General features: G+C 48.2%; 1 protein-coding gene across 6 annotated transcripts in view; it reads right to left on the bottom strand.

Annotated features, from left to right (window-relative positions):
* The window catches only part of CRACR2A (calcium release activated channel regulator 2A), a 133,289-nt gene extending 120,515 nt beyond the window's left edge, over positions 1–12,774 (bottom strand). For all 6 annotated transcript variants that reach the window (XR_012125524.1, XR_001854665.3, XM_073222714.1 and 3 more), the window contains exon 1: positions 12,288–12,774. The gene's annotated coding sequence lies outside the window, so the exon portion shown is untranslated. The remainder of the gene's footprint in view (positions 1–12,287) is intronic.
* Positions 12,775–23,730: the final 10,956 nt, after the last annotated feature.

Genomic DNA, 23,730 nt, shown 5'->3' with positions numbered 1-23,730 from the left:
ATGTACAAGGAACAAAAAAAATGATGAGAAATAACTGAGAAAACCTGAAAAAAAAAATGGACCAAAGAGAATTTTTGGAAATAAAAATTAAATAACTGAAATTACAAACGTGGATAGACTTAACTGCATATTGGATACAGTTGAAGAAAGAAGTACTGAACTAGACACTAGGTCAAAATAAATTGGCCAAAATGCAGCACAGAAAGACCAAGACTCAAAAAGTACAAAAAACAAAAGGGACATGAAAAATAGAATCTAACATGTGCCTATTTGGAGCCTCCGAGAGAGAGAAAGCATTTGAACAAATAGATGCATATTTTCCAAAAGTGAGGAAAGATACAACAATGCCAGTGAACTCCAAGAAGAATAAATAAAAAGAAATCCACAACCAGTTACATCTCAGTGAGACTGCAGAACACCAAAGTCAAAGAGAGTATCTTAAAAGCAGCCAGTGAAAAAGGATGGGTTATCTTTCAAGGATTACAAGCAGAATGCCTTCAACGTGCTAAAAAAAGTGACTGTCATCTGAGAATTCTACACTTAAAAGAAAATATCCTTTAAGAATAAGAGAAATGAAGGCAACCAATAAAGAAAACTAGTTTACCCCAAGCAGACCCTCACTAAAGGACATTTTTCAAAGGTGGATTTCAGTCAGGAGGAAAGAGTCATAGATGGAAGATCTGAGATCAAAGATGGAATGAAGAACAAAAAGAATGAAAATGGATTTTCTCAGTCTGTTGTTCAGCAAATAATACAGGTTGGGATCAGGTATTCATATCTTGCTGTTACTTCTTACTATCTGGGAAACTGAATGCTCATCTTAAAAATTCATGTAATAATGCCACTCAGGCAAGGTTTTTGTGAAGAATAAATAAGCAAACACATATAAATGCTCCCAACACAGCTTATGCATCTCCAATGTATGAAAGAAATGTTAATTTCTTATCCCTGCAAAAAGTAACAAATAAACAAGTAAGTAAGACATTGTTCACAACAAAGGATTACTCCCTCTGCTTCAGGTGGGAGGTAAAATTCTGGCGCTTTTCCATGTTGTATGAATCTACACAACAGAGCTGATGTTTAGCAGTGTTTCCCTTTTCATCTTTTCAGTATTGAGCCTAAGATCTTCCAAACAAAATATTTATGATCTCTTTATTTTAAAAATACTGCATGAATACACACAAGCCCCAGGGATATACCCTGGATTCCAGTTTAACTCACAGATTTAAAGTAACTCAGTTTTATGAGGTCATAAAATAAGTGTTGGCCCATCCACAGAGCAAAAGGTCCTCTCCTGCCCACTCCCTTCCCTGGAGTTCTTCTGCCAAACAGGAGAGAGCAGCTCACGGACAACCCTTTGCCACAGCTCCTGCACCCCATCCCGTATGCTGAAAACATTCTCCCAACTGTTCAAAAAGTAACCTTAGTCTCCTTCAGGCTTTCTGCCTAATTTTCAGTTGGCAGGTGGCAGGGACCTGGGGGGAAGGGCAGGGGAAGGGAGGGGACAGATAAATGCAGAACCAACCTTCCCTTGATGGTGTGAAGGATACAAATAGCACTAGATCTGAAGTTCTAAGACACAGCATGGCATCCACTCTGCCATTTGGTACCTATGTGTCCTTAGGCAAGCCACTTAACTACTTTGATTTTATTTTCACCACCTGTAAATTGGAGGCAAATATTATATCATATTTATAGAGCATTTTACAGTTGACTGTTTCCATACCTGAGAGTTCATCTATATGCTCAGTTGGGTCCCTAATACCCCGCATAACCCTCACCTCACTATGTTGCTTTAAGGGCTGAGGAGCAGGGTTGGGGATGGTGTGGAACCTGCAGAGAGCTCCAACAACATGAGGAGTCACCACTAGGCCCTATAACTGACCCTGTTAGGAGGGGGCTCTGCAGTGCCAGGGTCTGCCCTTGAAATCTGATGACACACTTATCAGCTGTGTGACCTTGAGCAAGTGGTTTAACTTCTAAGCTCCTGCCCTCCGCATTAAGGAGGATAATACTCCTGCCTTGTAGCTCGGGGCTTTGCCCAGGGGAGGCACTCAGTGAACGGAAGTTCAGTTGAACCTACACAGGTTAAGCCAGCAGGTGTCTGGCCACACACGCCAGCTCTGGAGGACAGCCACTGTCCTCCGTCCTACCCTCTGGGTGGTCACCTCTAACTCTCCACACCTCTGGGCAAATATTTGCAAAAGGCGGGCTGACGTTCTAGATATCAGGACACAATCCACAGGATATGTGGATTGTCTCTAGAAGATGGCAAAGCCTCAGATTCCCAGTCTGCTTGTTGGGGGGTCTCCATGGTGTTTTGATGGAAACAGAGCCCAGGTTCAGCCATGGCTCCATCAGCTTGGACCCTCCCCACTTTCTCTCGCTGGCTGGAAGGCTCAGCATCCTGGGACACCAGCTGAGTCTCCAGCCCTCCCTGCATGTGCAGCTCACCCCACTGGGAAAGGCACTGAGGCCTGGGCCAACTCCACATGGACATATTTTAGTGACCAATGGAGCAAAAAGTTCATTTCACCCAATCTGATGAATGGACGGAAACTACTTGACTGCAAAAACTAAGAGCAACCTGTTTAAATGCTTAAGAGAGATGAAGGGCAGTGATTTTATTCGTGGCAATTGGGCACGAGCAAGTGGCAAAGCTCTTCCTGCCATGAGTCTGCTCGGCCCGAGCTTTCTGGCTGATCTGCCTCCCTGCTCCAGCTTCGGGGACGGAGTCCTTGGAAAACTGTATCCTGAGAGGGCCACGCCAGGACTGGCATCAGACTGGCATCTGTGTTTAGGTGGGCAGAGCAGGAGGCACGGCCTAGTCACTCAGCTTGTGTCAGTCCAGAAAAGGAAAACACACTCAGGGGCACTAATTAAGCTCAGCAGCCTGGAGTTTCTCGGGGTGAGAGCAAAGCTGTCAGCCGTGACTGTCATTGCGCTTACGAGCGTCTTTCTAAAGTGCCTCTGGGACGGCCCAGCCCGGGAGACTGCAGGCTGTAGACAGAGCATGGCAGGGCTGCGTGGCAGTGAACAAGTCAGGGACCCAGGCAGGCAGGGGTAGAGACACCGTTACCAGGCAGCAGATGTGGCAAACTGAGAAAAGCTGCCTTTGTCCTTACAACCAGAGCGGGAGAGAAATTAGGCAGCAGACACAAAGGAATTCAGTAGGAAGCCTATTGTTAAGACCTGCCGTCTCCTCACTGTCTGCTTCAGCTGGCTTTCCTGGGGGGTAGCTTTGTACAAAGAGGCTGAATCTTGGAGCACAGCCCCACCTACTTCCACTCCACAGCCCCATCACCTTCTGCAGGGGCCTGAACACCACCTCCATCCTAATGGAGCTCGGTCCCTATAACACACACACACCCATGTAGATTCTAGAAACCTCCCAGAGCAGACACTCATGTACCCAGGCAGGGCCAGCCATGCTTCATTCTATAGGACATCACTGTCTACATAAAATGGAAGGATCAGAATCACATCCTGGCCCCTCACACCTTTCAGATGGTAAGCTGCATCCATGAAGACCAGCAGAAGGAGGAGGCAGCCCTCAGAAAAGCTGGGAAGGTTAAGGAATGTCTTATGGCCTGGACAGGACTTCACTGGTTTAATTTCCATGCAGAATAGCTCTCAGACATTGGTAATGAGAACGGAGTAAAGGACCCTCATGCAACCTTCCCCCGCGAGGACTCCCCAACGCCACCTGTCTGCTGAATTCTGCCAGCCTTGAAGGCCCAGCCCAGTTCTCACTACCGAGTTAAGCCCGCTTCCTCCTAGAGCACGCAGTCTGCCCTGCTCCCTTGGCAAGAGTCACACGTGCACGTGCTGTCAGAAGAAGTATTACGGCCTTTGTTTTCCTTCCGGTACGATGCACTGTATTCAGTAGGTGCTCAATAAGCATCTGTCAGTCTGTTCTGGCTTTGGTTTTTGACATTACATTCAATAACACCACATTGATTTAGCTCTCAAAATGTCAGAAAATTCAAATGTGGTATGTGGTATGATGTGATTGCTATTCAGCACAAATTAGAGCTTTTTATTCTATTTCTAACTCCAGTAAATAGGGCTTGTGTGTTCAAAAAAATATTTTTAGTTTGCAATGTGTGATTACATAACGGAGGCCTCGTAATTTTTTTTTCATTAACATTCATTTCACTTAGCATTTCCTTTTCTGCCTTTGTTTCTGATTCAAGCTGTGCTTCAATGTATTAACATCGCATTCGCCAAGAAGCAGCTCTAGAAGCTTCTTAATGAAGAAGGCTCTTTAACTGGCCTTCCCCATCTCTCTGTTCCAGACTGGCCTGCGCCTGGGGCAGCTCACTAGTGAGGAGTCAGGGGATCCTGCTCCCATTTTACAGGTGTGTTAACAGAGCTCTGAAATCAAGCAGAACCACAACCCAGAGGTCAGCCCTTTGTACGGAGCCAGTCTGGTGCAAAGGGATGGACAGCATGAGTGAAGAGGCCATGGTGTAGGTGCTACCCCAGAACAAGATCTGTGAACCCAAGCACATTATTAAATTTCTCTGAGCCTCAGTTCCTCCAAAAAATGGGATTCAAGGTCTTAGATTAGAGAGTGTCTGGCACATGGTAGGCACTCAGTAAATGACCTGATTCTGCAGAGGTCCCTGCGAAGGTCTGCCTGTGCCTTTTGCTTCTTTTCCAGCTGACTTCATTCCCAGCATTAAGCAACATCTACCGAAGCAGAACCCTGGGCCCTGAGCAGAGACAAACCCCAAATTTCTGAGTGCAGGGAGAACATAACAGCAGTGAACGCAGTCCTCAGAGGAGGTAATGACATGCAAGAAATGTGCCAAAGAGACACATCACCGAAGACAGAAATGCTAGAAAGAATGCCTGCTGGAGAAATAAGAAATACACCCAGCCATGTCTGCAGACAGCACAACCACACCCCAGGAATAAACTACCTTGCCCTGAGTAAATGCAGGGTCAAGCCACAGCAAGACACCAGAGGGGATGGAAAAGCACGACGGAGCACCATCAGGAACAAACTGACATGGTGACCGAGCCCCGTGCTGGCCAGAGCCGTGGTCAGAGCTAAACTCACACTTTCATAGTATGTTTGTAATGAGTTGAAAAGCTTAATTTAGCAGTTTGCTGAATTCCATTAGCAGTTTATCTATGGTATGCAATTACGCTATTTTCAAGCAAATCCTTTTTGGCTAAAGGCTCCAGTTAAGAATCCTAATGAAAGATGGTTCATATGAGACCTACCGAAATCCATACAGATCCTAGCCACCCTCTAGGATGAACACTCATGGGTGAGGGAGGGCTGGCCATGCTAGTTCTATATGATGAAGGAGATGGGCCAGAGAGTCCTGAGTCAAAGCCTGGCTCTGAAATGACTACGGCCTTGGGTACATGACATCTCTGAGGCTGCTTCCTCATCTGGAAAGGTGGACGATAACAGCCACCGGATCACACCACTGGGAGGAATATTCAAAGCACTGCATGAAGTGCTGATCACAGAGCCCAGCCCAAAGCAGGGCAGACTCACTGAAGCTCGTTTGTCTGAACCGGAGAATTAAAAGCCAGAAAAGTCAAAGAAACACAGCAGGAAGACTGGCCAAGGGAAGAGGACCCTGAGGGCAAGGCCACTGTGCGGGGGAGGCTGAGGCAGCTAGGCGACAGCGCTGGAGCCGGGGCTGGTCCCAAACCCTATCAGCTGGGAAGATGGGAAAGTTCCGGTGACAGTGGATGCGGCTGCACAACACTGTCAGTGTTCTTAATGCCACTGAACTGTACACTTAAAAATGGCTAAAATGGTAAATTTTATGTTACATATATTTTACTCCAATAAAAAAGACAAGTTACCAAAAAAAAAAAATTAAAAAACAAAACAATGTTTAACACCCAATTCCCAGCCCACTGAAGACACTGAAACTCAAGTAGCATAAAGGAGAGCTGGGGTGGTCTTCTCCTGGGGGTGTCAGCAGGGAAGGCGGCGTCCGTGCGTCCGGACACCACGACGAAGGCTCCTTGAGTCACAATCTCCATCACCCAGAGCCAGTCCTTCCCAGGCGTGTCTGTTCCATCCACACGTCCCAAAAGCTTGGAAACCCAAAGCCACCACAGAACATGGCGCCAGAGAAAGAGCTAGAGAGCTTCTTACGCAGAGCAGTCTGTCTTTCCTGACAGCATCTCCCTCAGAGTAATTTCTGGCCGTAATGCAGACAAAACAGAATGAAACCTCAAGGATGTCCTCTCCTTCCCTACTCTGCTCTCACCTAGGGGCAAGGCTGTTGCCGTCTGGTTCAGAAAACCCCTGCCTTTGGGAAGAAGCCTCTGACTTTCCATTCTGCTCAGGTTGTACAAAGAGTAACTTTGATAAACCACCTCCTTCTTCCCCACAGAAAAACAAACCCTCGACTAAGACAGGTGTAGTCTCTCTGGCCAGCATCTCTGTGACCTTTGACATGAGCCCTCTGACCTCTTTCATGTCCCCAGAAGGGCATGCTCACCTGGCACCACCATGGGCTGTCCCTGTGCCTCAGGGAATGGCTGCAGCAAATGCCCCGCAGCCTGGGCCTGGCCACATTTCCCAGCAGCCATCCCCCTACTTTCCAGTTGCAAAAAGCCCCAGGGGCAGGTCTCTAGTGGGGAGTTCCACTGCAGGCTGGATGGGGTGACTTGGTGGCACAGACCCCTCTCGCCATCACCAGCACGCCTTTGCCCAGGCGCCCTGCCTCCAGGGCCTGCCGCTTTCCTCTCTGCCTGGAAGAAGTCAGCCCATTCTCCCAGGTCCAGCTCCAGTCTCACTTCCTTGGTGAAGCCACAGGAATATGCTTGACGTGGCTTGCCTACAAATGACCAGCATCCGTTCTCTCTAGATCAGCCCTCCAAGGCGACTGTGAAAGCTGATTGAAGGGTCTGTGCCCTCTGCTCCTCAGCCAGATTCCCTGGGGGCCCTTAGCTTGCACAGGAGGGGGATTGGTAAGCAGAAGTGTTAATTAGGAGAGAGATTCTGCCCCTGCCCTCTGGGGAACTTCACGCTATCAAGGACCAACCAGGGGAGGGGGACCCCCAGCCAACAGAACTCAGTGCAAACTCTCAACATGCAAAGTCACCAGAGCCAGTGCACCCCGGGGAAGCCCTCACCACTGCGCGGTGCCTCTTCACACCCATTAGTTCACCCGAGAGGCACGGGCAGGCAAGATACTCAGGTGTAGAGGGTGCATCCTGAGGACAGTGACTGGTTAGAGTGGAACTGGACCCCCCGACTCGGCATTTTGAAAGGCAGGCTAAGGAATGGTCGAGGACTGGCTCTGGAACCAGGCTGCTGGGTTTCAAATACCAGTTTGGCTTCTCATTAGCTGAATGGCCTCTTTGGAGCCTTGGCTTCCTTGTCTGTGAAATGGGAAGAATGCCTGTCTCCTGAGTCTGAGGTAAGGATCGAATGGGTGGGTCCATTTGTGCCAAGTTCTCAGCCATGCCTGGCGTATTTGTGCATCTGGCCCCAAGGTGCAGGGGGTAAAGGGGCCCCGAAGTTCATATTGATCAGGGCGGGGCCGCAGGAAGTCCCTCTCCCTCCCACCGCAGTGCCAATCCAACCACCCATCCCAGCCCGCAGGCCTGTGGTTGTGTGGATACAACGCGGCACAGCACCAGCCACTTACCAGAGCTCAGGCACCTGAAAATCCTGGAGCTCAGCACTGAGCTCACTCTGACATAAATCAAGTGAAAATCAGCCAATTGCCCAGGTAAGAGGAGACTTTCCTATCGTCCGCACTGGGAATTAAGCCCTTGCAGCCAGCCTCCCACTTTCCCTTGTGCTGTTGTGGGTTAAACCAGGAGTTCAGGCAGCTGCCTGGCCAGAAACGCAAATGGAGGCTCTGGGGAGCGGGAGGGCACGACCTGCTCATCCTGTAGGTCTTGGCACACCCACAGCAGGCATGCTGTCTCCCGTCACCTTTCCGTTGAGCTCAGCAGGGCAGAGAACTACCCAGACAGGGGGAGCACGAGGAGCAGAGGGCTGGATGCTAAGCCAACCCCTCCTCGCTGCTGGAGCTCCCTCGCCTCGGCAGTGATCCCACCTCCCACAGTTTCTCAGGGCAGGGCAGCCATGTGTGTGAATAAGGGGTCTTCAGCACAGGCTCAGTGGGACAGAGGCCCTTGGAATCTGAGCGTGGGAAGTGACCTGCTCCCACCTCCCTGCACCTCCTAGAAATGCCTGGAGCTGTCCCCAGGGTCAGGCAGTGCCAGGTGGCCAGATGTCTGCTGCCCCAGGGAATGCCTCCCCTGGCCAGCCCATCCAGGATGTGTCAACAAACAGGCCACAAAGAAAAAACCTGCTGACATTCAGAGAAGGTGGAGCCACAGCAAACTGATGAAGGGCATGCACTGTTTCCAGAACAATCTGTCACAAAAGAAAATGTTACATCCTCACGCTGGGAGAGGCCCCTGAATGGAACTTTGTTCATCGGACAGTGACCCCCTTGGCTGCCCCAGCAGACGAGGGCCTTCAGGAGTCCCTTCCCAGCACTGGCCTTCAAAAGTGTCATTCTAGTTCTGACCCAGCTGGTGGGTTCATCCAAAAGGGCAGAGTGGCCACAAGACCAGGATGGACTGGAGCACAGAGACGCGTGCCAGGCCACACTGTAAAGGAGACAAAACTTCTGGGGCCAGAGCTAGCAGGTACTTCATCTCTCCCGCAGCCTCGGCCACAAACCGGTTTTGTCATCAGATGCTGTCAGGCTGAGCTGACCGTTGAGCACAGCTGTGAAGGGCAAACAAGGGCCCCAGAGGCCCTGTGCTGGGTCCTGGAAGTGGTAGGGCTGTCTCCCTGTCTTGATGCTGTTGGTGAGTGGGGGCCAGTGTGATGTGATGCTGAAGGCCCCACTCTGGGTCAGCCAAACTGCCCAGGTTCAAGTCCTGCCACTTACTGGTTGTGTGACCACAGGCATGGCACTCTGCCCCTCTGATCCACAGTTACCTTTCCTAAAAATGGGAATGACAGTAGTGCCTACTCTGTCCCGATGATGACCGGTTTGCCCTGGACATCCTGCATTATGTCATTATTAATTCTCTCTTTTTCACTCCCCAAAGGGAGCAGGTTGCAATAAATCACAAGGCTGCCGAGCTGTTTATCTTCCTGACTTATGCTGCCTGAGTACTGGGGACCCCAGTTCCCAAAGTGTTGGTCCCCAAATACAGCTCTGCTGGGCCCTCGAGTTGTTTGGGTCACAAACCCTGCTTTTCCTTGTTCTCTTCCGTCCTCCTCTTCCTCCCCTCTCCACAGCCATCCCCTCCTTCCTGCTTCTTCCCTGTTAGTGCTTTCCTGACTTCCCTGAGGGCTCCCCCTAACCCTGCACATTCGGATTGGACACTTTCTGGCTGTACCTAAACTATGCCTTACCAAATTTCTGTTAGAGGAAAGGAAACAATTTGAGATGTTCAGGTAATTATTTGCCCACTAGATGATGAGTGGACATAACGTGCCATTGTGTTTGTGCATGTGTGTGTGTGTGTGTGTGATTTAAGAGGAAAAAGAGAAGAGCAGCTTGTGTGTGTGTGTGTGTGTATGATTTAAGAGGAAAAAGAGAAGAACAGCTTGAAATGGTCTATCAGTGCTGGAGCCTGTCTATAAAAACCACCCCAAAGGCTATTTTAGGGGAGAGCCTGGAGGCTGCTCTCTGAGCAGCAGTCTCCCCATGTGGCAGCGGAGAGAGAAAACTGAGAGTCAGGATCCCTGACCTCTCTCTGCCACCCACTAACCACTGGCACAGGACCATGATTCTCTGAAGCCTTAGTATGCCCATTTGTAAAATAGGGCACACTGTCCCTGGACCACCCAGATGCTAAACATTGCAAGATGTCCTGGCCCTATTCTTAGAATCCACAATGGCACTTGTGAAATCCCCGCAAATTCTGCAACCACATCTTTGGGACGGCCTATCCTTCCTTACAGCTGTAACACAGGAGGGAACAAGACCTGGGACAATAGAGCCCGAACTAAGTCTCACCCAAGGGTCATGGCAGATGCCTGAGCCTCCTGTGCATGGAGACCAAATATGCAATTGTTCTGTGTGGAAGAAAAGCAAGGGAGAAGGAGGGCCGTGAACCCAGTGGCTGACATGGCAGATCCCTGGGGAAGCCCCACCAACTCCTGGGCCATTTCTCCCTTCCCTCCCAGCACCCCAGCAGCCCTCAGGCTCCACCCCTCTTTCCCCAGGCAGGCTCAGAGAATTCCCAGCAGGAGGCTGGAGAGCTGGGGGCCACGACAGCCCCTGAGCCAGTGCCAGGCACCACCAGAGGCTCACATATCTCCCAGCATCCTCCACCCTGTCCCTGCCCCTAGGGGCCCCTGCCCAGCCCTGGAACTGGAGTCACCGCCATCACAGTATCTTTCTCTGCTCTGGCCTCTGAACTTTATTCAACGACCTGACTGGATCTATTCCATCTTTCTCTGGGTTCTAATCCCTAACCCAGCTCTTATGTGCTGTGTAATGCTAGACAAGTTGTTTAACCTCTCTGGTTCTTGGTTTCCTCCTCTACAAAATGGGGACAGTAGTAATAATCTCATCAGGCTGTTGGGAGGATCTAATGAGATATTGTGTGGAGATGCCCACCACGGGCCCTGGCTGTTAGCGGACTATCCCCCAACCCTCGCCCCACCCCTCGTAGAAATGGCTGGGGTAGAGCCCTCCTCTCTGTCCCCAAAGGCCCCCACATGGCCACTGCAATCTTCGGCTTCCCAGTTGTCCTCCTGCACCTTCCTTCCCTGTCATGCATCCCAGACACTGCTGCCAAATGAAAAGTTCTTCTGAACCCAGCTCCAGCACCGCCATTCCCCTTCTCAGGACCTGTCAAAATATCCCAGGCCTAATAATAAAGTTCAGGCTCCCTCGCCCAGCACACCAGGCCTCCCACCATCGATCACACTGACATTCCTCAGCACGGCGTCTACAACGCTTACCTGTGGCCCCAGACACACCCCACTGCCACAACTCTGCTCAGGTGTCCCTCCCCCTGGACCGCCCAGGCCTGCCTCCTCAGGTCCCAGCCTAGTGCCACTTCCAGAATGCCCTCCCAGTCTGCTCCTTACAGAGTGACTCCCTCCTCCACACTCCCCTGGACTCCCGGCATTTAGTCCTGAGAGATGAAGGCATCTCTCATACATGAAGCCTCTCATTCATCATTCAAGAAATGTACCCAGAGCAGCATTTAGTGGTCCACACAAACCCAATGAGGTCATGCATGTTAATTTCACCTAAAAAAGGGACAGGAACCCTGGGTGCTCAAACTAAAGTGCTCTTCTACATTGAGTAAGCTACTAGTTTCAGGCCCCTCGGCCCCCATCCTTGATAACAATTCTTTGGGACATGTAGGTGTCTTCCCATCAGGAAACTCACTGACTCAGGAGTAAGGTCCTTCCTCCCATGGCCCTTTCTGCCCTCTGGAATCTATTGCACAGAACTAATGCCGTTGGGATTCCTGATACCCTCCTCAGAGCCAAACACAGGGCAGGGGCAGGACAAGTTCAGGGTGTGTAAGGGGGCAAGTACATGGATTCAGAGGGCTCTCCTGCATGCTCGGGTATATCCACCACACTCCTGTGCACGCACGTGCACACAGTCACACATAACCACCTTTGCGCACACACACAGAGGCACACATACACACCTGCACACACATGTGTACGTACATATACACACATACAGTCACACATATCCACCTGCATGTCCGCACGTGCGTACACACACACACACACACACACACACACACACACACACACACACACACCTGGGCCAGGGTCAGCACAGCCAGCTGAGTCACCCAGCACACCACACCACAGATGGGGCCAGGGAGGAAGTGAGGAAGTGCACCCCGGGGCAGCTCACTTCCTGACCTCCTTCCTTTGCTCTGGGAGGTTATCTTTCTGTATTTATGACTCTCTGTCTCTCCCAGTTCTTTGTTTCTACACAGGGCGACAGGCCCCTCTGTCCTGGCTCACGTGGCAAGGGCCCCCGGCAGCGCTGCCTTGCAAGAAGGGAGCTGGGTTCTAGACTGAGGTCCTGGGCAAGTCACTTCACCCCTCAGAGCCTCTGCTTCCTCTTCTGTGGAACGAAGCGTCCGGGCGGGGCAGAAGGGTCGCTTCCTGAGCTCAGCCCCGGCGCCCCGGCCTCCCCCGGGAGCAACGAGGGAGCAGAGCCCCGGCAGGCCGGGCGGGGTGGGGCCAGCTGTTCCCGCGCAGCCTCCGGCCCTGGAACTCCCGCGCCGCGCGCACGTCTGCTCACTCCCGCCCCGCCGCCCGCTCCTCCACGTACCTTGGGAGGCGCCGCCTTCCCTTGCGCCGCCGACTCCGCTCACAGCCGACTGCCGGCCGGCTGCTTCGCCCGCCGCTCTCCGCCAGACCCCGGGCGAGCTGGGCCAGCCCCGGCAGCACAGGGGAAGGCTGTGGAGGCCCCGCTGCCGGGCCGCCGCCTCCTGGGCGCCCTCCGGGATGTGCGCGCCTTGCGGTGGGGTCTAGGCCGGCGGGAGGGACCTCAGACTGCCTGGGAGCCCGGGTGGCGAGGGCGGGGCTGTTGCTGACCTAGCCTGCCTGACTGGTCGGCCTCCTGGGCCCCTCTGCTCCCGAGTCCCCTTGTCCCCTTGCCCTGGATGCAAACAGTGCAACGTGCCCGACATTTCTGGAAACCTGGAGCATCAGTGTGGGCACCCAGGTCCACGCCAGCTGCTGTCTCTGGAGATTCAGTCCTCTTTACCGTTCTTTCTCTTCTCGATACTCTACTGTGCGCATGAATGTTTGTGCAATAAAACCATCTGATACATATTTATTAATAAAGCATTACATAAATCTCCAAAGTTCTGCCATGGCTTCCAGGTTGAAGAATAACCCTCAGGGCTTTCTACACACACTTTGTGGGCACCAGCTAAATTTCCAGCCTCACCCCTTCTCCCCCAAACACACACATGCACCCCTTCTCCAGGCACACAGGCTGGAGTCAAACACAAGCTGCTGGGAGCTCTTGCTTTCCTACTTTCCCTGGTGAAATCCTGCTTGGCATCCAGACCCCACTGAAATGTCCCCTTCTGGGTGCATCCTCACCCAGACACTGGCCCCACCAGAACACACAGCCCCCTGTTGGTAAGACCATGGATCGCAGGTGGACATACATGTTAGCATCCTGCTCTCCCTCCTCCTCGCTGGCTCCTCCCTCCACGCTAAGCCCTGTTCCGGGACAGGAAGGCATGGACCTGAGCAGCTGTTACAAACTGCCCCGTGGTGTCCTCGCCTCCCTTGAAGCTCAGTTAGCCACTAGCTGGTAACCTCCCTTCACCCACCCAAGTGGAAGGGCTGTTCCAGACCCCCTCTGCACCAGTCAGGAGGCTGTCAGGCCACCTCCCCAGCCCTCCTTCTGGTGTGCCAGGCCCTGTGCGCTGGTCTTTTCCCTTCCTGTTCTGGGGTGTGTTTGTGTCAGCTCCAAGGTCAGAGTGGGTTGCCTTCTCATTCTGAATCTTGCTGCTGCTCAAGTGTACAACTTCAGTAACAAAACAGGTTGCCCTGGGTGCCTGGCCCTTCTCTCCCTGCTGCTTGAGGAAAGAAGGAACTTTCCTTATTAGAATCTGAGAAATGGAAGAGTCTTTAGAGATTACTGAGGCAAAGCCTAACCACCCCATTTTATAGAGGAGAAAACGGAGGCCGGAGAGGTGAAGCGGCCTCAGAGGCGTCCACCATTGTCCTGGGTGTCGTTAAATGTTATGAAAGCCGTGGCCCTGCAGGCTTAGATTGTCTTTCACTTCCAGAGGGACTCCGAGAGTTGCCATGTCCCACGAGGCACTAACACAGCAGTGGGGAGCCACTCATTTTGGAGCCCAAAGGTCTGGGCTTGCGCCACGGTGCCCCAGCCTGTTGGCCATGGCCCTGGCGAGTCACCAAACTTCCCTTCATCAGTGAAATGTGGATGGTTCCAGTTCCTGCAGCATCGGCTGTTCTAACAATTTAAACAAGTGTGTGTCTTTAAAGGGTTTAAAACAGTAGCTGGTACATGAACACCAGGTGTTTGCCCTTACTGATATTTCTATTATTATGAATTATATTATCTTAAATTATATATTAATTTAATTGTATTAATTATATATAAAAATAATTATCTTATTTCACAGGTGAAGTAACTGAGGGTTACCCGAAGGCTGAGACTCGCCCACGGGATTGTTGCTAGTGGGTGTGAGTTTGCTTTTTCCATCTGACACCATTCTGCTTCCTGTCGGATCCCATCATGAGATGGAAAACCACCCCACATGTGTCCAGGTCCATCTCACAGAGCAAAAAACAACTAGCCCCTCTCAGCACACCTAGACGTCTCGTGGTACAAACACTAACCCCACCTCTGGGTTGATGGTGATGTCTGGTTGCCAGGCACTTGCCTTCATCGAGCACTGCCCCTGCGGCTTCCTTCAGAGTCACAGAAGCATGGCAAGTGAGAGCTGAGAGGTCAGCTTGTGCACAGCAGAGGAGAGGCAGGCAAAGGGGACTCTCCTCATGAGTGGATATAGGAAACAGGCACAGCAGGCATTCACTGATTGACCTCAGGCTGTGCAGCCAGCCTGGAGCTCAGGAAGCATAGGAGCCCTACTTCCTCTTTCCCCAGGGCACATGGCTCCTAACCCCGTGCTGCAGGAGAAACCCAAACTCCTTCATTTAAAGAGCATTTATTGTGCAGCTCTGAGGTGATGAGTAAAAAGCTAGGCAGGGCCAACCTCAGGGTCATGTGTCCCATGAAACTGCTCCCTGAAAAAGGCCTCATGCTTGGTGTTCCACGTTCAACTGTCACCTTCTCGAAATTTCTTAGTAAGTCTTGAACAAGGAGCCCAGCATTTTAATTTTGCACTGGACCCTGTAAATTGCATGGCCAGTCTGGACCTAGGCCCTTCCCTGGAGTATCTCAGTTTGCAGGAGTCACTAGGTGACTGACAGATGCAGTGGTGTGGGGAAGAGGCTGTGCAGAGGCAGGGGAGCTCTGGGGTCCAAGACAGGGACTCAGCCAGTCTTTGGCTTACTCAGGCCACCTTCCCCAGCTGCCTGCCCAGCCGCCAGCTGCTGGCCTTGATCCTCTTTGCTGGGAGAGTGGCCTTGGTTAGGGGCCAGGGCCTGTAGCCCCAAATAGCTGCAGCAGACCCCACCATCCTAATATTCCTGACAATTCCAGGAAACGTGTTGGAGCCCCAAGCCTTCCTCGTGTCCTCCACCCACCCCTCACCTTTCACTCAGATTTCCACTGGCCTCTGGTTCCCTCTGCCTACCTTCAGGAAAAGGGTAGAGAAAGTCACCCCCACTGAAAAGCAAGTGGCAGTTAAAACCAAATGAGCCGTGCATCCAAAGGACTACTGGGTTTTATTAGGGATATTTGTGTATCCCTCAGACTGACATGCCTGACATGTAACAGACATCTGATTCACCATAGTTGAGAATGAAGGACAAATGCATATGCCAAAGCCTAGAAGAGGTAAGTCACAGTTCACTGGCCCACGAACCCGGGCTTTTTGTTGTGTTTTGTTTAATTTGTTTTTTGGAAGAGTGCCAGAGGCCTTGACCCAGTGGTTTGGGAGCCTTGAGAAGAAAGAAGATGGGCAAGGAAGGATGGACTGTTCTCAGGGAGCTGCCAGGAGAAGGAAGGGGACAGTGTGGGAGAAACGCAGAGGAGACTTGAATATCTGAAGATTGAGGTCAAGGACCCGATGACAAAGTAGGGATGGGGAAAGAGGCAGGCAAAGGCCCTGGTTCAAGAAGGGACTAGGGACTGCAGCAGCTATTTGGAGCTACAGGCCCTGGCCCCTAAGTCCCTTAAGTCTCCACTTCAGCCCCCAGGTCTCAGAAACAGGACAAGGGAGATGAAGATGGGTGAGGATGGGGAGCAAGGCCTGGCAGGACCGTGGGTGGAGCTCCTGGGCAAACGCCCTGTTTTCTCTGTGATGCGGAGAAGAGGTAATGGCTGGAGGGTCTGGGTGGACCAGGGGGGCAGGCAGCATTTAGACACTCATGCTGTGAGTTGCTGGTTTCTCAATGGTGGGGGACCCAATAGGAGAGAGCAGCAAGTGACTTGGAGAGCACAGGAACCCAGAGAGGGCTGCCTCCTGGGACCCCTTTGAGCTTCATGGCACCCTTCCTGCTGGCGTTTCTGTTGTCCTGCTCAGGTGCTGCGCTCCACTGTAACTGAAGGCCAGCTCAGCTGGCTTGATCCTCCCTGGGGAACAGTGGAAACATTCACTGTGCCAGTACAGGACTTCCCTTACTGTCCCCTCTTCCTTATCATGAATGTCTACGATTACAGTTCCCAACAGGTGGAGGCCAAAAAAACAAACAAACCTTTTAATATTGACTCTTCAGGCTCCATGCAGAGCAGCAACACCTACCCCACCTCCCAGAGCAGCCCCAGCAAAAGCCAAGTCCACCAGCAGCCCAGGCTTAGAGGGTTCTGGCTCTCCTGGAGCAGGCAGACACCACTGGGAGATTGTCTGCATCCACACCTCCCACTTTCCTCTCCTTAGACATTGGGCTTCGGTGGGAAGGAGACATCCTTCCATGAGATTGCAGGGGCCAGTTGTGTCTACATGCTCATTGCTGTTATTGAAAAAGAAGGCTGGACTATAAGAAAAATAGGCCTTCTTGAGGGTATATATGAAATCCATGGACTCCCCCTATGGAATTCACAGGTCTGGAGTTCCTCAGAAGCAGGGCAAGAGATGAGCATAACTTTCTATTTCTCTCCAGCTGCAAGAATGGACTTCATCATTCCGATGGGATCATAGTCACAGAGCCGGAAGAGAACCAAAAGTCAGGGAGCCAATCCCACGTATTACAGGTGAGCTGACCAGGGTGCGGGAGACTTGGCCAGCAGGAGTGGTGACAGATGTGGGGTTTCCTTCCATCTCCCCTACAGGTGGCCTCTGAGAGACGGAGTTCCTGATGCCACCTTGTGTCGGATATTGTTTTTTCTGTCAGGAATTTCTGAACCCCATGTTTACAGAGCAGGGAAGAAAAATATCATATAATCATACATTATATAATCAAGGATGTCCCTTACTGGACAGTAGAAACCATAGCATTACTTCTGCTAAAAAAAATTTAAAGACTCTATAATGAGTAATAGGTTGGCCAAAAAGTACAGGAAAACAGAGATAGAATTAGCTCCTCTGGGAGTGATGAAATCAATGTTTTATAGCTACTATTTTGCTACTTGTAGAATTTTTGAGAAAGGAAGGTACAGCTCTTTGTCCCCATAATTTTACTTTTTCATGCATGCATACACGTGCAAAACCCTAACCACCGTCTCCTGGTTGTTAATGTTATAAATAAGGAAATAAGAAACAGGAAAGTAAAACGGGGGTGCTGTAAGCCAAGGAATGTTTTCAGGCCTAGGGTTTAGTGGAGCCAGCTAGCCCCTTAGAACAGTGAGGACAAAGGCCGCTGCTATTTACATATGGAGTGGCTCCTGATTACCTAATTCTTTCCTCAACAAAAGTGTGTGAGGCACATCACCATTGGGGGAAGAGGTTTTGCTTTGGTAAAAGACAAAAAAGGCTTGGATTTTCTAAGCTGGTGCTCTTAACCAATAATAGATTTGGGACATCAAAAATTACACTAGCTGGCATTTGGGAATTTCAGAAAACATAAGTTAAATGACCTATTTAAAAAATATAGTTACCTCTTGACTCATTAGAAAACAGAAATAATTAAAACAACTGCTTAATATTATTTCTAGGACAAAGAACACAGAGGCTATAAATAGCTAACTAGATTAAAATGAAATATCAGAATTTTAATAGAACTTTGCTGCTGATTCACACAGTTAAAAGTCCCAAGTCCTGGGGAGTTTCTCTGCACTGCTGTTTGCCTCCCCCTGGTATCCTTTCCTGAGTCATCACCTTAGCTCAGGTTTAACTGCACTTTCTGGATCATTACCTTGACTTTCTACTTTTAGACCCTCCTCAGTCCAATGCACCCTACACGACTTCCAGATGATGATATATATATGGAAAGCAAAGCTTCTAGACATGTCCTTTCCTGCACAGACCACCAAAAAAACCCTCCATGAACACCCCTCCTGTGTTTTCTGAAATAAAATCCAAAAATCTTTAGGTGGGCCTCCAAAGCCCTCACCCACCTCCAAGCTTGCTTCTTGCTACTCACCCACTGATAGGCTGGGAAGAGCCCCATGTTAACTTTCTAAAAGCAATGTCTTGCTAACTTTGTTTTTGTTGCCTGAAGGGCCCCCCGCCATTCCGTCCTAAGGGCCAGATCCAGCCCACACGGCCCACTGCAGGGAGACATCATCCATAGTGCACAGCCAGGAGGGGCTTCCTCTCACCTCACCTCCTGACCCCTTAGAGACACCTCTTAGTGTCATGTCACCTCTTAGGCACCACTTGGACACCTCATCACAATCATATTGCCACTTACATCTAATTTATTTGTGGTGTTGGTGTTGAGGGGTGGGAGGGGATGGAGAGAGAGAAACTAACCAGCTTCCAGCAAGCCAAGAAGTTTCTCTGACCTTCAGTCTCCTTATCTATACAGTGTAGCTGGGACAGGGCCTAACTGATGAGGTGGTTGTGAGAAGTAAATGGGATCATTCATTTAAAAAACACTTAGTACATACAGCAAAGGACACCGTCAGCAGAACAAAAAGGCATCCTACAGTAAGGGAGAATATATTTGTAAATGACATATCCGACAAGGGGTTAACATCCAAAATATATAAAGAACTCATACGCCTCAACACCCAAAAAGCAAATAACCCGATTAAAAAATGGGTGGAGGATGTGAAGAGATAATTCTCCAGAGAAGAAATTCCGATGGCCAACAGACATGTGAAAAGATGCTCCACATCACTAATCATCAGGGAGATGCAAATTAAAACCACAGTGAGATATCACCTCACACCAGTAAGGATGGCCAGCATCGAAAAGACTGAGTACAAGTGTTGGCGAGGATGTGGAGAAAAGGGAACCCTCCTACACTGCTGGTGGGAATGTAAGCTAGTTCAACCATTGTGGAAAGCAATATGGAGGTTCCTCAAAAAACTAAAAATAGAAATACCATTTGACCGAGGAATTCCACTTCTAGGAATTTACCCAAAGAAAACAACTTCTCAGATTTAAAAAGACATATGCACCCCTATGTTTATTGCAGGAGCATTTACAATAACCAAGATATGGAAGCAACCTAAGTGTCCATCAGTAGATGAATGGATAAAGAAGATGTGGTACATATACACAATGGAATACTATTCAGCCATAAGAAAGAAACAAATCCTACCATTTGCAACAACATGGAAGGAGCTGGAGGGTATTATGCTTAGTGAAATAAGCCAGATGGAGAAAGACAAATACCAAATGATTTCATTCATTTGTGGAGTATAACAGCGAAGCAAAACTGAAGAAACAAAATAGCAGCAGACTCATAGACTCTAAGAAGGGACTAGTGGTTACCAAAGGGGAGGGATGGGGAAGAGTGGGTGGAGAGGGAGAGAAAAGGAGATTGCAGGGTATCATGATCAGTTCACATGGTGTGTGTGGTGTCACAGGGAAGACGGTGTAGCTCAGAGAAGACAAACAGGGACTCTGTGGCATCTTACTACACTGATAGGCAGTGACTGCATTGGGGTACGGGAGGGGGACTCGATAATAACGGTGAATGTAATAACTACATTGTTTTTCTTGTGAAACCTTCATGAGAGTGTATATCAATGATACCTTAATAAAAAAATAAAAAATAAATTAGAAGAAAGGAAGCACTTAGTACAGTGCCTAGTGCTAAGTCAGGACTCACAGTGTTAGAATGGAAGAATGTATGAGAGAGAGGGCAGGAGAAGAGAGGAAAGACAGAGAAAGACTGAGAACAGAAGGAAAGGGAGAAAAATAAATCAATTGCCTTCCCTTTCTCTTGGAGCCAAAGGACCACGGCCTCTTGTTGGGTGGAACACATACACATAACCTTCCTTGGAGACAAATTTTACAGAAAAATTGAGATCATGGAATGGATGAAATCAATCTTTTTAGGTCCACTATGCAAGTGTATTAGCTGGATTCTGTCAGAAACATAACATTTCCAAAATGGAAGGAACTGTAGAAATCATTGTGTCCACCTATCATTGGTCTGCTGGGGAAACGGCCTACAGGCTGGAAGGCTTTCAGCCTAGAGCTCCCACCCTCCTTGCACATCACTTCTCTAGGCTCAGGAAAGACTATAAACTCACGCTCAGAGAATAACTTCCAGCAGGAGAATATGAAGAGCTTGATCAATCATTTCTCCAAAAAGCCACTATAATGTTTGGCTACACTGTCATAAACAATCACTTCAACACTACAGAAAACTGACTGAAGACATGAGACATGTTTGTTCCTGAAGTTTGAATAAGGTCAGCATGACTCTACAGCGTTCTTGCTTGGCTGTTCCCACCCCCACCTCTCTGCTGTCGGGTAGGTCAGTAGGAGAAGGTTGTAAAAACTGGCATGCTTTTGCTGCTCTCAGAGCCATCTCATTTAGTGGAGCACTATCGCTTTAAATGGTGATCTCAGTAGCAAGCATGCAGAGAGGATCAGAAGCTCTGCTGGTCTGAAATTGCAGAGCAAAAACTGGACAGATGACCAGGGGACTTAACAAGGAATTGAGGGAAGTGAAGCCGTCGTGGGGAGATTGAGCAGCTCTGCAGGTACCAGGGGCTGACCAAGGCTGTACACCTGTGGTGCAGAGACAAAAGCAGCCCGAGCCACCCAGACATCCCCAGCCAGTGGAACCTACCACATGCACAGGGGAGATGCAAGGGTCCAGTGGAAGGTGGAAGCCTGGGCAGACTTGGGAGCCAAAAACAAAACAAAGCTTTGTTTTGAAACAAAAGCACATTCGAACGCTCTCCGGCTTATTCACAGATTTATCAGCAGAGAGCAGAGGCCTTACTGGCTCAGCATATTTGAGCACAACCTCTGGACAGTCTTTGGCTGAATGCTCATCTAGGCAAATACAGGATGGCTACAGGGAGCTAGGCTTTGGGATAAAAAACAAGAAAAACAGAACAGCAGAGACATTGATGGATGCACATGCAGAGGAGGCGGACTTCACAGATTCAGTCCAAGCAAGTTATTAAACAAGCACAAAAAACAACAACACTCAAGGGGAAACTGGAATACACAGTTGCTAAAATATGCAATGTAAAATATCTGGTGTTCAACAAAAAAAATTACGACAGGAAAAGGAACAAGAAAGAAGGGGGGGAAGCAGTCAACAGAAACTATCTCTGTGTATACTTAAGATGATGGGTTTGTTAAACTAAGTCTTTAAAGCAGCTATTATAAATGTTTAAGGAATTAAAAGAAACTGTTCAAAAATTTAAGGAAAGTATGAAAACAATGATCAAGGAATAAAAACATCTAAAAAAATTACACAAATGAATCAGTTTGGAAACAGTGGAGGCCACAAAGCTATAGGATATTCAAAATACTGGAAAATATCTGTCAACCAAGAATTCTATATTCTGCAAAACCATTTATCATAAATACAGGCAAAGTAAAGATATTTCCAGATAACCAAAGACCAAGAAAATGTTTTGCTAGCAGACCCACCTTCTAAGAAATACTAAAGGAAGTCCTTTAAGCAAAAAAGAAGTGATAGATGATGCTGAAATGCACAGCAAGAATGAAGAGTTCTAGAAATGATAAAAATGTGGGTAAATTTAAAAGACTTTATAAATATATTTTCTCATTTCTTCTCCTAATTTCTTTAAAAGACAAACTGTATAAAGCAAAAATTTTAACACTGTGTTTTTCAGTATAACATATATAGAAATACCTATGATGATAATGGAATGGAAGAGGAGAGGGGAAAAAAAATGTATATTCTAAGAAAATTTCTGGAATTAATTTGGTGTTATTCTGAATTAGATTCTGATAAGTTGAGATACATATTGTAGTACCTAGAGCAATCACTAAAAAAAAAAATACCTTAAACATATACCAAAAAGGTCATAGAAGAATTAGAATGACACACTAAAAATATTTAACTCAGAAGAAAGTAAGGGAAGAGGAAAGGAATTTTTTAAAAATGAGAAAAATAGAACACAAATAGCAAAATGGCAGGTATAAATCCAGCCATATCATTAATTACACTAAATGTAAATGGTGACAGTGATACTATCATTTTTTATTGAGGTACAATTGACACACAATATTATACTAGTTTGAGGTGCACAACATAGTGATTCAACATTTATATGCATTGCAAAATGATCACCACAGTAAGTCTACTTACCATCTGTCACCATACGGAGTCAATACAATATATTCCCCATGCTGTACATTTACATCCCCATGTCTTATTTATTTTATAACTGAAAGTTTGTACTTTTGGATCCCCTCACCCATCTGGCTCCCCACCGTGCATGAACCCCCTCCACCCCCCACACTCCTCTGGCCACTGTCAGTCTGTTCTCTGTAACTATGTGTCCAGGTTTTGTTTTGTTTTGTTTTTTAGATTGCACATATATGTGAAACCATATGGTATTTGTCTCTCTCTATGACTTTTTTTTTAACTTAACATAATACCCTTAAGTTTCATCCATGTTTTTGCAAATAGCAGGATTTCCTTCCTTTGTTTTTATAGCTGAATAGTATTCCACTGAATAAATATATCACATCTTCTTTATCCACTCATCCATCATTGGGCACAGGTTGTTTCCATATCTTAGCTGTAGTAAATAATGCTGCAGTGAATATAAAGGTGCCTATATCATTTTTAATTAGTGATTTTGTTCTCTTTGGATAGATAACCAGTAGTAGAACTGCTAGATTTTTAATTTTTTTAATTTTAGCTCTATTTTTAATTTTTTGGGGTATCTCTATATTGTCTTCCATAGTGGTTGCACTAATTTACATTCTCTAATCTTGTGGATCTGAGCCCTTAACCTGTAGAATCTCATGCTATCTCTAGCTTATGTCAGAGAACTGCTTGGCGGTATGGGGGGAAATCCCACATATCAGAACTGAATGCAGAAGTGTAACTAAACATTCTACTTAAAAAACACACATTGTCACTGAATTAAAAAAAAGTAAGATCAAGCTGCATGCTGTCCACAAGAAGAGCTGCTTAGATTCAAAGAACCAAAGAGATTAAAAGAACAGAGGATTCCAATTTTAATTACAAAATGTAAATAGCTTGGAATCATCCCTTCCATCCTTACAAGAAAGTAAAAGTTGAACAAACTGAAAATAAATGAATTTTGTTAGATCCACTAGAAAATTGACGTCATGGAGAAAAGTGCCATCTTGAAAGCTAGAGAGACAGGTGAATTCAGAGAATCACAGCCTTGGTTAGCTTACCTTGAGGAGAAGCTGCTGTGCCATAAAATGGTAGGAACACTCAAATGATCATATTGATGAGCTGATGGAGGCTGGGTATGGATTTGCTTGCAAGTGAGAAACTCCTGGACGTGCGGTTTGGGGGATGATCCTACACCTGCATGGGCTTTACCTTCAAGAACCCTACCAGATTCTCAAGGTGAAGACCAAACAAAAACTTTTACCAGAGGGTAAAAGTACCCACTTTTATATATGCCCCAAATGTTCTCCGTAACAAAGGTCTGCTCTCCAAGGAACCAACTTTTACTGAGTCTTACCTATCTCGGGGAAGGGCATTAGCCAAGTCCATCTCCCTGCAACCTTTCTATCTCACCTAAAGAAAGCACAAAAAGGCAGAGAAAACTTCTGAAGGTCACA

Source organism: Manis javanica, chromosome 15 (assembly GCF_040802235.1).
Source record: "Manis javanica isolate MJ-LG chromosome 15, MJ_LKY, whole genome shotgun sequence".
Taxonomy (NCBI): domain Eukaryota; kingdom Metazoa; phylum Chordata; class Mammalia; order Pholidota; family Manidae; genus Manis; species Manis javanica.
The sequence above is the reverse complement of the archived record's forward strand: the minus strand, read 5'-3'. Positions and strand labels throughout refer to the sequence as shown.